Genomic DNA, 15,689 nt, shown 5'->3' with positions numbered 1-15,689 from the left:
CTCTATACCTACACTCTTATTTTCAGGTAGGGGAAAGGGGAGCCGAAAGCGTTGCATCCTCCCCTTTCTGCCGATTAAGCATCCACTCCTTCTCGGCTGGATCTTCTTTCTCACTCTGATATATTTTCCATAGCTCTAAAATAGCCAACTTTTTCTGTAACTTCTGTGAGAAACCAGAAGGTGTTACACCTGCTAGTCCCCGGCGAGATCTCTCAGGTGGCCAGGGCACGGCCAACGCCTTTGTATCCAGACCCTGGGGGTGGACCAGTGTGGGAGGATGACCTGGGTGAGCGGTCTTTGGGGAGTGGGACACCTGGTGATGAGATGCTGTATCCCCCTCCCTGTAAAACCTTTACCCCATCCTATTCGATAGGATATTTATAAACTCTACCCCCTGCAAACCCCCCTTTCCCTTCACAAACACTTTCACACGGACAGCCCGCTCTCAGAGAAAACTGACTCATGCCCAGACATTGTACCTGACATGTCCCACTACTGTGGTCAGGCAATTACTGGTAATCACTCACACCTGACTTCCATTAAACGTCCCCACATGGATAAAAGGCGGAGCATGAGAGCACACTCTGAGCGAGGGAAAGCCCACTAAGGGATAGTACTTTCCCGACGGCAGCTGAACGAAGAAAGGAAGATGGCAAACCAAGAAGCGTACACAAGGAGGGAGATACCCTTGAGCTTTTTGGTGAAAAACAGTTACTTTCCAGAACCCTTCAGATTAGAAAGCATAAGGCCAGGAAACCAAACTGAAGAATCTTGTATTGTGTGTCAGAGATACCCGGGGCCCTCCTGCACGGCTGACTGAGTTGGGCAGGAACAGCAGCTGCTGTGGTACCATGCTTGGCTCCAAGATTAAAGCAGTGCCTGAGAGATCAACACAGCCAGTGAGTTGGGGAGACTGATGCAAGACCGGTCTGTGTTGAAGTCAAGGTTGCAAGCAGCAACATTGTATAATGAGCGCAAGAACAAAGATTAAAGCGCTGTCATGAAAGATGCGAGGAAAGCTTAATTGCTGATGAATATTTGAACATTAATAGGAAAAGATACAATACCAGTGACAGTGGTACGGCACCACAAGGGTGCTCAATCGAAGGGCTCTGTAAGGTATCCAGCCAAGAAGTGGCAGAAACTAAAGTAGATTGTCAAGAGCATTGTGTCAAGTGAATCGAAGTGGTCCTGTGACGGTTTAAGCAAAACCCATCGCACATTTGAAAGTCTTTGATTTTTGATATCAAGAGGAAAACATAGAAATTGAGATTAGTTGGTCCGAGCCCGAATGAGGGAGGCCAAATGTGAATATTGTTTTAAAGGGGTCCGAGCCCGAATGAGATCGATCCTTGGTCTGACCCCGATCGAGGGAGACCATTTGTGAACATTGTGGTCAAAAGGGGTCCGAGCCTGAAAAAGGGGAGACCCATGATGAACACTGGAAGCAAGAATTTGTGAATGTGAAAATTCTGATAAGGAACGTTGGTGCTTGTTTGTTGCGACAGGCCCTCTGCAGTAAGAGACAGTTATTGGGATAGAGGTTTTGGCAGAAGGCCCCGATACCCATACTTTGAACTGTATCCTCATGGCAGAGAAGCCAGAGTGTGTGCGAAGCTCGAACGTGCCGCCTTGCCCCATGCTGATGACGTGGGGAAGGGAAACCAACTGCTCAAATATCCTGACATATTATTTCTTGAACACTTTTCTTTTTGCATACATTATTGTCCCACGCCATTTTGCATTTCGAAGTAAGGATTGGCAGTGGGTTCATTAGTATAGGCCCTTTTACTTTGACAGAGACTCGACTAGGACTGTTATTATTATGTGATGGTCATAGCTTGCTCCCATCCTTAGATTTAGGTTTAGGTAGGCATTCAACCAACCCATTGAAGTTCAATAAACACCCTTGACCTGTGATCACTTGTCTGTCTTCAACGTTTGATAACATGCCTTCCTTACACTTCTTTCCCTTTTATATATAGCATGCAAATATGTTGCAATACTGTTTTTGACAACAGACCCTTCTGTGGCCACGGTATGAGGGTCTTATTGGTCATGCCTTCGAACCAACTTTGAATGATACTTCCTTATTTTGACTGTGTATTTTTGCAATGTTCTGCATATGTGTAGAAGAGGAGTGTCCCCCATGATGACAAGTCTATCTAGACTGTCTACACTTACCCAACCTTTTATTCTTCTCTTTATTTTAACAAATATACTACACTGATTATTTGAGCAGGCACCATCAATCGCCGGTTATTATAAAAAAAATCTAAATATTTTAACTACTTTAACCGTTTAACTGCCATGGGTCCCCCCGCCCCCAGTGCCAAGGCCTTTTTTGGTGATTTCAGTAAGTCGCCATTCAATACCTTGTAAACTTTTTGTTACATGAGGTATCTCGGCCAAGTTTGGCCCCTTTTTTTCCCCACATGTAGGCAGTTGTAACGCCACCCAGGAATCCTATGTTGCTGTAGGGGGGTGAGCGAAAATAACCTAAATGGGCGAAAATGTTGGGTTTTTTCAAAAAATGGCAATAAAATGATGTACAAAGAAGCCTGTGGTTTTTTCCTTTTAAGAGCTAGGAACAAATGGTTTGCTGTGCTGAATTCCCCAATTTCCTGGCTTTCAAGAACAGGTTGAGTGGAAACAATTTTTTTTTATTTTGATGTGAGAGGTAGGCGATTTTTGCCAATCGGACATGCATGGACGGAATGGAAGAAAAGGGTAGGAAAGCCAAATTGTAGTACAGAAAGGCATACATTTCTGAAAAGTAGACAAAATTCCAAGTTTAGGGAGGGGTGATTTGCGCAGGTCAGGCAACAACTAGATAGCAGAAAATTCCGTAGTTTGTGGAAAAAGCGGGAAAATGACAAAAAAAAGCTATGTGGTGGACATGGTTGGCCTGGTACAGCAATGGCTTCTATGAATTTTGAAAAAACAACGCTCCGCTACATTTCCCCCGTCTCTTGCAGTTAGGAAATCGCACATTTTTTGTGGTGTTTCACAAAACAAGCAATACCACAAACCAAAAACAGAGCCATGGTACACAGGAGTTTTATGCTTACGACCTGAACAGACGTACTTAGCATTTGTAAATCAGGAAAACCAATGTGTGGAGGAACGGCAAGAATACATTTTTTGAAAGAGCACAGGCAGACCTTTTCAAGGGTAGGTGACTTGTGCAGGTTACAGAAGTGTATGGTGCCTAAAGCAGCGACTAAATGTAGGGCACATTTGGGAAATGAAAGGGTTGTGTGACAAAGGGCACCAGTAAATGGGTCGAAACGTTATAAAAACCACGCAAACACAACAAATGTCATGCCTTCCCACAGGTGTCCCGATGAAAACGGTACCTCACATGTGTTGGTGCAGCTACCTGGGCGCCAAGGGGAAAGCCGAAAACGCGTCCAACCCCAAGTCTTTTCGGACAGCAGAATTTGTGGAATTCTGTTCAAGCGCACACCACACAGATATGGGCCTAGGGTGTCCAAGCCACCAAGGAAACCAGTGAACCCCATGCATTTCTGAGAAGAAGACAACCGTGGGAATCCATGTCTGACTTGCGCAAATCTCCCCAGAATGTATTACCCACAAGCCCCGCCAAAGACCCACATGGGAGAAGAGTGCCAAAGGCCATGGACATTACGCCGACTTTGCTGGATCTCTGGCAGGCCTGCATTACAGCTTCTCCACACCAGGGAGTCCCGGCAGTGTGCCAATACAAAAGCTGTAATGCAGCCCAGCCGCAACTCCAGGACGGTTGGATGTGATGTCCCCGGTTTTGGACATCCATGTACCATGTAGGTTTACCAACCCCTAACCACAGTGGCAGCACCAGGGAGCCCCGGCAGGATCCTCATTCCTCCCCAGAGGTGAGATCTGTAAAGTAGCAAAGCCAGAGGTGCAGCCTGTGCTTGCAGAAGGACAACGCACATGAGAGACATCCGCTCCCAGGGAAACACCAATGTTCTGCTGGCATGGGGGGCAATTTGTGGCCTGCCCCTGCAATTGTGTCCCAGCCCACCAAAATATCTGCCCAGACGGCACATTCCCACCCACACCACCAACAATCCATCCCCAGAGTCACCCACCCCACTGACAGTGGGCCCTAACCATAGAATAATAAAAAACAGTACTCAAATAATGTTTCAGCTGCTCGTGTAGAAAAAGCTTTAAACTAAACAAAAAACATGTTACCTACGGTCATCCCAGCAAAAACAAATCTATACTCATATTTTCCAATCATGCCCCCCTTGCAAGCCATCCCTGGTGGTCTACTGAACCTCACCCCCCCAGTGGAAACACATTTGCCCCTTCCTACGGGCAGAAATTTGACCCCAGGGAGGGCTGCATGAGGTGCCCCCCACACTCCATTTGGGGTGGGGGGAGAAGTCCACCCCAAAAACGTCAGACAGGCCCCACAATGGATGGGGCAGTAGGGTTTGGGCACCAAAAAATGTGGTACAGGCCCCCCAGTGGGTGGGGCTGTAAGGTTTGGGCACCCTGGGGGCAGATTGGCACACTAATGTGCCCATCTGCGCCAAGGCAAGTTTGGTAAACAAAGACAAAAGTGAAAATGGTAGACATCATTTTAGGGGGGCTGTGGGGCACCCCAAACCGACAGGTGGTCTGGTGGGGGGGGGGGGCACTACCCCCAAAACCATCATTGAATTATTTTTTTTCCCCCTTGGGCCTATTCCCTAGAGCAGATGGGAACCCATCTGCCCCAAGGGTGCCCTAACCTGCAGGCCCCATCCTTTGGGGGGCCTGCCTACACTTTCCCGGCGCCCCCCATCCCAATTGGATGGGGGGGGCACATGTACTCATGTGTACATGAGTACTTGTACTCATTTACATGAGGTGTACATGAGTACACCTCATGTACTCCTGCCTGGGGGCAGAACCAGGGAGGGCTACAAGTTCACCCATTTCCCCTTGAGATGAGTGCCACCCCCCTTTTATGTAAAATAAATCCCTGGTGGCTAGTGGCCCCCCACACACCTGTTTTTTTTAATATTATTATTTTTTTCAATTTGTCCCCTTCCCTGGGGACAGATGATCAGCCATCTGCCCCCAGGGTTATCCATATATGTGCCCCCATGCTTTGGGGGCTGGGGGGAGTGGGCTGGTTACTGTAAGCAGCTCCCACCTCCCCCCGCTTTCAAAACAAATCCCTGGTGGTCTAGTGGGCATTGCTGGTCACGGATCGAGCACTCTGTGCCAGATCCGCACCCAGCAATGCTTTCACAAAAGGTGTCGTTGGAAAGGGGAGAATCTCCCCTTTCCAACGACACCTTCCTCGATCTCTGGCTTGAAATACAGCCTGAGATTGAAGGAGAGGGAGAAGGGCACTCACCTTCTCACTTTCACTGCGGCATTCCGAAATGGCTGCCGCGGTGAAATTACTTTCACGTCGGCGTGACCTTCCCCTCACATAGCCCGGGGGATGGATCACACAAACCACAGTGCCTAAAAGGACGAGCTATCTCGTCCTTGGTAACCTGGAGGTAATCCAAAGGACAAGATACCTCATCCTTGGCACTTAAGGGGTTAGAATCTATGCAACAATGTTAATTTTGTTCCTTTGTTTACGCTTTCTATCAAAGTTTAGTATTTTGTTGTTTTATCATTAATATTTAAAAACTATCTTCTTTATTTATTGGTTTCCTTTTAATTTATTTTTTGTCCTAATTGACGTCAATCTTTTGGTTAACAAAAATCTAATAACCACTTTAATTTTTTACTATCGTTTTATAGCTATTAATCTAAACAGAACACTAACTTTATACTGACATATTATAACCCCATACACATGTGCATATTAATTACTTTCCCCTATGCCTTCCTTTACTGCCTTCAGCAAATGTATCTCATCTAATTTTTTTTTGCTCTTACATCTTGGAGTTGGATGCACACTCTTTTTGTTGGGCTTGCCTCAAGATCCCTTAACACCCCTATTTGGAGATTTTTTAGTGCATAACCTTGCGTCCCCTTGGAAAAAGCAATCGAGGTATCTATTTCTCTTTCTTATAATCTAAAACAATCCTGTTACTTTTAAACCTTATATTTACAACACAATCACTGCTCCTATTTCTCCCACCTTCAATGTTGTACTTACACCCGTGGCTCAGCCAGAGTCCCTCAGCATCGACTCTTCCTCAACTGACCAGTTCCGCGGGGCACCTATAGGTACCGGACATGAATTTTGTTAAGAGGAACCTGCCAAACCGTATCTTCTTAAACATGTTTTCTTAGGCACCGTTCTCCACAGGAAGCTGTGCGGTCTTCTGGCTAATGGTGGAAGCAGCCAAAAGTCAGACGATCTGCATCTGGGCCTAGGTCGATTAGACCTTAACGATCCTCTGCTACCAAAATGTTCTTTAGCACCTTGAAGCGTCTCTTGTGCTATATGGAATTACCAATAAAGATGTCAGACCAAAAAACCGGACAGACTTAGAAAATGTGGCAAAATACTACTTTATTCTCATTTTAATAAAGCAGGACAAACTGGCGATCAACGGATTGGTGCTCGCACACTCAAACACAAACTTGTTTATGCAGAAGTTGCATACCACAATTTGCGTCATCTATGACATCAAACTGCAAAACCTATTGGCTGAAGGATTGGTTAAAGGGACATATGTACCTATGGTATGGTATGGTATTCATGTGAATTAGTGCTTCATTGGCTGCCTCTTGCTGTAAGGCACACCTCGAACTACCTCTAAATACGTATAATACTGATTATAGCAGAAGAAATGGCAACAAATTGGTCTATGAAACATTTTCTAGCATGTTTCCCCATAGACCCTCTGATTGGTTGGCCTTCTCACCCAACCTTGGACTTTAGGCTTGTTAGCAGCGCGTAAGCAAAATGAAAACCAGTTGCTTGAGTCACGTCAGATTACTCCCCACTCCATCATCTCTCATCAGTCCAGCCATAAGCCAAAGTTTCCAATCTGTAGTCGACCTTGTAGTCTTCTCTTTGTTCTGGGACACTTGAGGGAGTATAAGCACATCACTAGCTTCATCCGAAGCTTAATGAATAGCCCTCGTTTTTTACTTCTGAATCACATGTGAGGAGAATGCAAATTTGTCCATTTCGACCTGCTATTTTCTGCTATTTGATTTACTTACCCTGGGTGTGCTTGCTCATTCCATGTGTAGATCTTATCCACTGTTAATTATCCAATACGTGGCGCTGGCATATGTTTTCTTCTTTACTCTAAGAGAAATAGGTCTTATGTACATAGCTTATCCGTCTGCCTCCCCTTGTGCTTTGCAATTATTCCTTAAAATAGCACCATTGATCGTAGGCCATCGTAAGCCACCACAGACTCCCCTTTATTTTGCACACAAAGCTGTTTCTTCAGTGTCTCTTAACTCTGCTTCCCTGGTCTGACTCTGAGGTAGCTGGATTGAGTCTTGACATACGCCGAAATCCATTTTTCTATTATGGCCCATTTAGACATATATTTTCCCCTATAGCAAGCTTCTTCATGTCTCATCTGCTTTGCGTTACTGCATATTTACACTTATTGCTCACCAAGTTACTTCATCTTCTTTGAATATGATTAATTTATCATTTCGTACATATTGTCACTTCAGTTAAACCGTTATTCTTAAGTATTTTCATATTGTTTCAGTATGTCCTCATATATCTTCTTCATGACATCAATCTGCCCTCGACAGATTTCACTCAGTGCTCCATGATGTCCAAAGGTGCGTGCTGACATCCTTCCACTGTTGCAGTACGAGGGTACATTCGGTATGGTTGCTTGAGTGCATATCGTCTCTCATACACTCTTTTTCACTCTTTTTTTTATTCTCTGTTCTCTTCCCCTCTCCCTTACCCGTCCTCCCCGTCACACCCCTATGAAATGTTGTCAGGCCCAGTACGATAGTCTCTTGTTTTATTCCTCTCCCTCCTTTCTCCTCCCCTACTCCTCACCTATTGTAAATCTCTGGCTCTACTAGAAATGTCGTCAGGCATAGTATGGTAGTTGCCGGTCTGTTCCCATTTCCCTCCCACACCCTCCGTTTTATATCTGTGTCTAAGCACTATCTGAAATGTCGCCAGGCCGAGTACGTTATTTAATTTCACATTCTTGTTGTTCATGGCCATGTAAGAATGTCATTGTATTTTCCCTTATTCCCTCCCTTGCCTTGAAGCGCTTTGAAGCACATTGTGTATAGGCGTTATATAAATAAACTATCATATCATTCAGTGTGGTATAGGTACAACACATGGGGTCCCACATATACCTCTTTTCCTGCTCTAACAATATAACGGCGGCAAAGGGGCGGGATCTAGGGAAACCGCATCCACCCGCTCCTCTACACTGCATTTTTCTCCAGCATGCGGTCTGGCATGGATTCACATGCTCATGAATATTCCCCGTCAGGCTGGGAATCCTCGGTAAAGAAAAAATCAATATCAGTTTTGTTTCTGATCTGTCTTTCTCAGTAGTAAGCAATCACTGGTCTCTGGGTCATACTGCCCCCAGCCAATGACTGCCCTCTCCCTAAGCCCCGCCTCCAACAGCCATCTTCAGATTTTTACTGCACGCTCAAGTGTTGGGAGTCCTCGTGTTTAGCTCTCGAGCTTTTGCTGCGTTTTTGTGCTTTTTCAAAGAGAATTTCTACTTTTTCGGTCAAATAGAGCCTCAAGCTCCACCGTTTCTACATCTGATTAACGGGGATCCATGTCAGTTTTTTCGACGCCCCTCAAGGGTGAAGATTCCGTTGAGTAACGCTTCTTGGAGGATTCCAGAAGTTTCTGCGGCCTACCCAAACAGGGCCCAGGAGAAAGGAAGCTCGACGCCCGGAAAGCTGTTCAGGGTCTGCCCTGGATGCCAGCTACAGAATGTGTTCAAGGAGGACGAGCATTCGAAATGTCTCTACTGCCTTCATGAGGACAAAACGCACGTGGAGAAGGACTGTGCGTTTTGCAGGAACATGTCAGAACGGACCATCAGGGACCGACACCTTCGTCTCTCCAACTGGCTGGAAGGAAGGAGTCCGTCAGGTCAGAAGAAGAAGAAGAAGTCCGAGCGGTCTTCTAAGTCCTGTCAGGGCCCCAGGCGACGGGGGCCCAACCGAAGGCAAAGCACTGCGAGTATGCGGGAACGCCGAACGGTCGGGCTCTTCGGCTGCCAGTCAGGGCGCGCCTTCCCCGGCACCATCAACCACGAGCCAACGCTCTGGTCCGGGGAAGAGGAAATCCAAGAACCCGGGTAAGCCTCTGGAGAGGCCCCGGTCGATCTGGAAGGATTCGGCCGAGGGGGAGCGAGGCGGTGACCCCCCCCCAAGGTGAAGGCCTCAAGCGCGCCTAGGGCGGTGAAGGCCCTGATTCACCCGGCCAAGGCCTCTATCGAGGGAGTCGCAGCGGCCCTGGTGCAGCCTGTGGAGGCTACACCAGTGGAGGCGACCTCGGGGCCCAGAGTCTCCCTGCCTCCGCGGAGGGAAGCCTCTTTCAGACCCATTGAAAAGACCCCCGTGAAGACCCCAGCAGAAAAAGAGGGGGGCGGCCGGTGGCCATGGTGGACACAGACACAACATCCGAGGAGGAGCTGGCAGAAGTCCTACAGGGCCTCGACGAGGGCGTCGAGGAGGCCTGTCCCCACGGGAGGGATCCCGACGAGGGTGACAATGAGAGTGACGGCGGCACTGGCGAGGGTCCTAGTCAGCCGTCGCTTCCGGAGCCGAAGGTTAACTCTGCGGCCATTTTGTTGGCAATACAATCCTTATGTTCAGAGATAAGGACGAGATTGACCTTGCCACCGACAGAGGACATGGTGCCAGGTCCGACGGAGGAACCAGAGCCGGTCCCGGCGGGAAGCCCCCCGAACAAGAGGATGGATCCACCCAGCCACGCCTTCTTAGCCCTCGCTCTCTGCTCGGCCTTTACCCAGGTCCCCTGTCCCTGGGGATGACACGGGAACAGACACAGCCACGACGGGTAACGACGACCACGGCGGTGACGACGGGACGGAGCTCCCATCACCAGCCCGGGCCTCCCCATCCGATGAGATCGGATCTTTCCATGCAATGATCGCCAGGGCATCTGAGCTTTTTCAGCTCTGCCCCAAAGAGAAGGAGGAAGGTTTCCTTTACCAACGGCGCGAGGCCAGGAGGAAGTGTCCTCGCTGTGCCTCTGCTGGATGACATCTGGGACGAGGGTCTCGCCCTTCTCAAGAACCAGTCTACGACGCCTGCCAAGAATGATCGGCACGAGAAGTAGTACCGGGTCCCCGACGCGTCCCCTTTGTGCCTTAGGGCACAACCTACCCCAGACTCGGTCGTCTCAGCGGCGGCCAAGAAGAAAGCGGGGGCGGGGGGGTATCGGTCTCAACGTCAACTTCCCCGCCGGACGGCGAAGGGAAGAAGCTGGACGCAATGGGACGACGAGTTATCTCGTCGGCGGCAACAACGATTAAGGTGGCCAACGCCCTTGCGATCGTGGCCCGCTACGACAGGGAGTTATGGTACAAGATCGCCCCCCTGTTGGACTTCCTACCGGATGACAAGAGGGCCGAGGCCCTGGAGATCTTGCAAGAAGGCGAAGTGGAGTCAGACCACGCCATTACGGTGGCAACGGACATTGCCGACACCGGTTTCCGCCAGCTAGGCAACAGCGTTTGCCTTAGACGATGAGGTTGGCTCAAGGCGACGGATTTCCGCCAGGATATGCAAGCCAAGGTGCTGGACATGCCGTTCGACGGGAACAACCTGTTTGGGAAAACGGTGGATGAGTCCCTCCAAGCCATCAAGGCGGACACAGAGACTGCTAGGGCCCTAGGCGTTCTCTGGCAACGGAGGCCGTCCTTTCGGAGCGCCGGAGGCAAGCAGGGTGCATCCAAGGGATTCGGCAGTGGCTCCTCTACGTACCGCCAAGCGGCCCGCTCCTCGTCGCAGGAAGCCTATAGAGGACGAGGCAAGTCGGGGGTGGCCCCGCCGTCGTCGCCAGGGAGGCCAAGACGGCAAGGCGTCCGTCAAGCAAGATTGAACCGAGAGCGGGGTCGGGCCCCCACCGAAGCACCCCAGTGGGAGGCCGGCTGGCGAAGTTCGTCAGCGTGTGGGAGTCCATCTCCACCGACCGTTGGGTGCTGAATGCCCTGGCCCAGGGGCACGCCCTTGAATTTCTAAAAAAGTGCCCCCACATTCCACCCGTGGTCAGAAAGGAAAATCGCGTCCCTCAACTACTCTTGGAGGTGAGGGCTTTGCTCAGAAAAGGTGCCATCGAGCTCGTCCCGAAGAGGCTCCGGGGCTCCGGAGTATACTCAAGGTACTTCCTGGTAAAAAAGAAGACAGGAGGATGGCGCCCCATCCTGGACCTGCGACGGCTGAACAAATACATCAAGGCACAGAAATTACGGATGGTCACCCTCCAGCACGTGCTGGGACAACTGGAGGAGGGCGATATCCTGTCGTCGTTGGATTTGGAGGATGCGTACTTCCACATCCCCATTCTGAAAGGTCAACGAAAGTTCCTCAGGTTTGTGGTCCAAGGACGGAACTACCAGTTCAAGGCCCTCCCGTTCGGATTGAAGTCGGCACCCAGGGTGTTCACCAAGTGGCTCGCACCGGTGGCGGCACGGCTGCGCCTGCAGGGGATCCACGTCTATCCCTACCTGGATGACTGGCTCATCCGAGCAGGGACAAGGGAGCTTGCCGTGGATCACACAGTAAAGACCATCCAGCTGCTCTCGGACCTGGGATTCTCCATCAACTTTCCCAAATCCCACCTGGTCCCGTCGCAAGTCGCGCTGATTCTGGGAGCAAAGCTCGACACAGTGGCGCGCCTGGCCTCACCGTTGGAAGAAAGGACGAAGGCCATCCTGGGCAAGGTGCAGCGCCTGCTGCCCACAGACATGGCCAGGGTGAGGTCCATCAAGTTCCTCCTCGGGATGATGTCCTCCTGCATATATCTCGTGTGCCTGTGCAGGCTTCGGATACACCCTCTGCAAGAGTTCCTTGACACCCGCTGGATCCAAGCGACGGGCAGCTTCGAGGACGGGATTCCGCTCGACGAGACCTTCCGACGAGCGTTCTGGTGGTGGGGCACCCGCGCTCATCTGACGGCAGGCACAGACTTTCAGACCCCATTCCACCAGATAACGGTGATGACGGATGCCTCCCTGGAAGGGTGGGGAGCACACACCAGAGATCTTCACGCGAGAGGCCTTTGGATCCCGGAGGAGAGAAAGCTCCACATCAACATCCTGGAGCTCTGTGCAGTGTTCTGGGCCCTCGGGTCTTTTCTCCCGTCCCTCAAGGGCAAGGTGGTGAGAATTTTCACCGACAACACCACCACAATGTTCTACATCCGGAAGCAGGGAGGAACCAGATCCCGAGCCCTCTCCAAGGAAGCCCAGGATCTGTGGCATTGGGCTGTCGCCCAAGATATGTTTCTGGTGCCCTTTCATCTGGCAGGGATAAAAAACACATTGCCGACTCACTCAGCAGGGAGCTGCGCTTGTGCCACGAGTGGGATCTACGTCAGGATCAAGTGGATCGACTCTTTCGACAATGGGGAAAACCCCAGATCGACCTGTTTGCGACGGCGACAAACTCCAAGTGCCAGAGGTTCGCCAGCAGGTTCGCCAGCAGGTTTCCCCAGCCGAGGAGCATGGGCGATGCTTTCTCGTTCCCCTGGGAAGGCTTGTTCCTTTATGCGTTCCCTCCGTTGGCGTTGCTGCTCCGACTCGTCAACCAGCTCAAGAGGTCCCAGTGCAGGATGATCCTGGTCACACCTGACCAGGATCTGCTGAGGCAGATCTGGTTCCCGGACCTTCTGGACTTGTCAGCGTCCCCACCAGTCAAGCTGCTGACGGACGCGGATCTTCTCTCCAGAGAAGGAGGCGCCATACTTCATCACGACCCGGAGTCGCTGAACTTGCAGACCTGGCTCCTGCAGTGCTAGAGTTTGGAGGGTACCATATCCCGGCTGACTGCAGAGAGGTCCTTGCAAAAGCCAGGGCGTCCTCAACTATCCAGTGCTACGGACATAAGTGGAAGAGGTTCTCTGCCTGGTGCCGTGCACAGAAGATTAACCCACTACGGATTACGGCCCCTCAAGTGCTGCAGTACCTACTGTCGCTGGCCAAGGCTGGACAGGCTCACGCCTCCATCAAGATGCATCTGGCTGCGATCTCCCGATACACCAGAACCACAGGACGGACGCCCTTGTGGTCCCATCGCCTGGTGAAGGAATTTATGAAGGGACTGTTCCGCTCATTCCCGTCGGTGAAGGCCCCTACCACGGCGTGGGAACTTAACGTGGTGCTGACCAGGCTCATGGAGGCACCATTTCAGCCCCTGCATTCGGCGCCGCTGAAATTCCTGTTGTGGAAGACTGCGTTTCTTGTGGCCATCACATCCGCACGGCGAGTGGGAGGAATCCAGGCCCTATCCTGCAAGCCTCCATACTTAACTTTTCACGACACAAGGGTGGTGCTGAGGACGCACCCCTCGTTTATGCCCAAGGTGCCGTCGGACTTCCACCTCAACAAGCCCTTGGTGTTACCTGTTTTCTTCCTGTCGCCTTTGTCTCCGGCCGAGAGGACTTTGCACTCGCTGGATGTGGCTAGAGCGCTGAAGTTCTACGTGGACCGAATGAAGAGTTTTCGGAAGACATCACAGCGGTTTGTGAACTTTGGACCTGTGAACCAAGGGAATGCTCTCTCGAAGACTTCCATTTCCAGATGGCTCTCCGGCTGCATCATGCATTGTCATCGGTTGACAAACCGACCGTTGCCAGGCCGTCTGAGAGCCCACTCGACCAGAGCGATCGCTGCTACCACGGCGTTCTTGTCTGGTGTGCCCCTGCTGGACATCTGCAGGGCTGCTACGTGGAGGTCGACGCACACCTTCATGAGATTCTACTGCGTAGACAGGGATTCCAGGGAGGAGTCCAGAGTCGGCCAGGCATCGCTGCGCAGCCTGTTCGCTTAAGGTGAGCCTGGTGAGGAGGTAAGAGATGCTTAATGTTGAGTTTTATGTAATGCTTAATGTTGAGCCTTGCCACCTCTCGTGGTTGTGCATGTGTACTGATATGTATTCTTATATTCATGAGCATGTGAATCCATGCCAGACCCCATGCTGGAGAAGGAACAAGTTACTTCCCTGTAACTGTTGTTCTCCAGCATGGGTCTGGCATGGATTCACATGCAAACCCTCCCTCCTGCCCCTCTACGGCTCTTCACTTGGTCATACTGTCACTTTGCGTGCTACCAAATCTGAAGATGGCTGCCAGAGGCGGGGCTTAGAGAGAGGGCAGTCATTGGCTGTGGTCAGTATGACGCAGATACCAGTGATTGGTTACTACTACGAAAGACAGATCAGAAACGAAACTGATACTGATTTTTTCTTTACCGAGGATTCCCAGCCTGACGACGGGGAATATTCATGAGCATGTGAATCCATGCCAGACCCATGCTGGAGAACAACAGTTACAGGTAAGTAACTTGTTCCTTATCTATTAACTGCTTTGTTCAATTGTATTTTATGATTGACATGCTATACAAGGCAGCTAGTGCTCCAATAACTACAAAATCTGTAAGCACTGTTATTTGGAAGTGAGCTTTAGTGGCTAAAGAGATGTCACTTAATAAGCATTTGGAGCGGTTGGACACCAGCGTTTCTTGTTTGTGGACCTCATCTCCAATCAGTCTTTCCAGGTGCTATGGGCAGCGAATGGCTACTAAGAAAGAAGGTCCACATGTGAGTATTTGCTATCTTTGAGCCCTAGCAATCAAATCTGCAATGCTATTTTCATATGTAAAGTTCCATCATTGTGTTGGACAAGGAATACCCTACATCATGTCTCACATATATTGTGCAGCAGAATGATAATCCGTCATTAATGCTAAAAATCAAATTGCATATTACTTGGTTTAACACTGCCCATGCTGTATACTCAGAATGTGTAGATAGGGTGTGGATAGCCTTTACATGCAATGCAGTCTAGTACAGTCAGGAATGCTAGCATCGTAGCTAACCAGGGTACATATGTGCAGGTTTTAAGCAAAACCATTATTTGAATAAGGTATACATTATGTACCCTTCGGCACATTTGGAAAAAGGAAATCTGTATATTGTTCATACCTGACAATACCAGCTTTGTTTTGGATTTGGTTAACCTTTTTGCCTATAACTCCTAGAGAACATTAGTATGGCAACTTTAATCAAGATTACTTCACAATTCATTTTCGTAAGCATCTGTAATCTTGTGCCACAGCCCCTGCACCAATCCACCCATACTTTAATAGGCCTGTTGAGTTTGAGATCTTGAAGGTAAGATGGAGGTGCAGTACACATGAAAGGTTTTCCTATCAGTAAGGGTCAAAATAGTTTAATGTTATACACATGCCCTGCCGTTTCAGAGGTGAGGGTGAAGAGCGCCTCCTTCTGGTGGAAGATGGCCATGTATCTAGGCTATGTGCTTTGAAGATGCTGAAAAAGACATTTGAGTGGGACTTGTGTTCCTGTTCTATTTTTGTCTTGCTTAGATGTGTTTTAGTTTGTATGGTAAAATGGTGACTGTTGATTAAAGCCATTATGTTTGCAAGCAAGCAGAACAGTGCCCTGTGTTCTGGAGAATGCCTCTGCACAAGCTAAGTAGGTGTGGGAGGCACAAAGATATTTCTCTTCAGAGCGAATGTCAGGAAGGACATCGGGTG

At 49.7% G+C, this 15,689-nt stretch overlaps 1 protein-coding gene across 1 annotated transcript in view; it reads left to right on the top strand.

Moving 5' to 3' along the window:
- Positions 1–15,689, top strand: part of ARFGEF2 (ARF guanine nucleotide exchange factor 2) — a 2,106,550-nt gene that overhangs the window by 757,651 nt on the left and 1,333,210 nt on the right. The gene's annotated exons all lie outside the window — the stretch shown is intronic.

Source organism: Ambystoma mexicanum, chromosome 3p (genome assembly GCF_040938575.1).
Source record: "Ambystoma mexicanum isolate Mex_15411 chromosome 3p, UKY_AmexF1_1, whole genome shotgun sequence".
Lineage (NCBI taxonomy): Eukaryota > Metazoa > Chordata > Amphibia > Caudata > Ambystomatidae > Ambystoma > Ambystoma mexicanum.
This window is presented reverse-complemented; position numbering and strand designations above follow the sequence as displayed.